The sequence below is a fragment of the Arachis stenosperma genome, chromosome 1 (assembly GCF_014773155.1).
Source record: "Arachis stenosperma cultivar V10309 chromosome 1, arast.V10309.gnm1.PFL2, whole genome shotgun sequence".
Lineage (NCBI taxonomy): Eukaryota > Viridiplantae > Streptophyta > Magnoliopsida > Fabales > Fabaceae > Arachis > Arachis stenosperma.
The window spans coordinates 81354292-81355775 of NC_080377.1; positions in this window are offsets into that span (position 1 = coordinate 81354292).

The following is a 1484-nucleotide window of genomic DNA, read 5'->3' on the forward strand; positions in this document are numbered from 1 at the left end:
AAACACAGGGATCCTTCATTCACTTGAATGATCAGTTCACCTCTGTCAACATCAATCACAGCCTTTGCTGTGGCTAGGAAGGGTCTGCCAATGATGGATTCATCCATGCATTTCCCAGTCTCTAGGACTATGAATCAGTAGGGATGTAATGGTCTTCAACTTTTACCAGAACATCCTCTACAAGTCCATAAGCTTGTTTTCTTGAATTGTCTACCATCTCTAGTGAGATTCTTGCAGCTTGTACCTCAAAGATCCCTAGCTTCTCCATTACAGAGAGAGGCATGAGGTTTACACTTGACCCTAAGTCACACAGAGCCTTCTTGAAGGTCATGGTGCCTATGGTACAAGGTAGTGAAAACTTCCCAGGGTCTTGTCTCTTTTGAGGTAATTTCTGCCTAGACAAGTCATCCAGTTCTTTGGTGAGCAAAGGAGGTTCATTCTCCCAAGTCTCATTTCCAAATAACTTGTCATTTAGCTTCATGATTGCTCCAAGGTATTTAGCAACTTGCTCTTCAGTGACATATTCATCCTCTTCAGAGGAGGAATACTCATCAGAGCTCATGAAAGGCAGAAGTAAGTCCAATGGAATCTCTATGGTCTCATTTTGAGCCTCGGATTCCCATGGTTCCTCATTGGGGAACTTAGTGGAGGTCAGTGCACGCCCATTGAAGTCTTCCTCAGTGGCGTTCACTTCCTCTCCTTCCTCTCCAAATTCGGCCATGTTGATGGCCTTACACTCTCCTTTTGGATTTTCTTCTGTGTTGCTTGGGAGAGTACTTGGAGGGAGTTCAGTAACTTTCTTGCTCAGCTGTCCCACTTGTGCCTCCAAATTCCTAATGGAGGATCTTGTTTCAGTCATGAAACTTTGAGTGGTTTTGATTAGATCAGAGACCATGGTTGCTAAGTCAGAGGTGTTCTGCTTAGAACTCTCTGTCTGTTGCTGAGAAGATGATGTAAAAGGCTTGCCATTGCTAAACCTGTTTCTTCCACCATTATTGTTATTGAAACCTTGTTGAGGTCTCTCTTGATTCTTCCATGAGAAATTTGGATGATTTCTCCATGAAGAATTATAGGTGTTTCCATAGGGTTCTCCTAGGTAATTCACCTCTTCCATTGAAGGGTTCTCAGGATCATAAGCTTCTTCTTTAGATGAAGCATCCTGAGTACTGCCAGGTGCATTTTGCATTCCAGACAGACTTTGAGAAATCAAATTGACTTGTTGAGTCAATATCTTGTTTTGAGCCAGAATGGCATTCAGAGTATCAATCTCAAGAACTCCTTTCTTCTGACTTGTCCTATTGTTCACAGGATTCCTTTCAGAAGTGTACATGAATTGGTTATTTGCAACCATTTCAATTAGCTCTTGAGCTTCTGTAGGCGTCTTCTTCAGATGAAGAGATCCTCCAGCAGAGCTATCCAAAGACATCTTGGATAGTTCAGACAGACCATCATAGAAAATACCTATGATGCTCCATTCAGAAAGC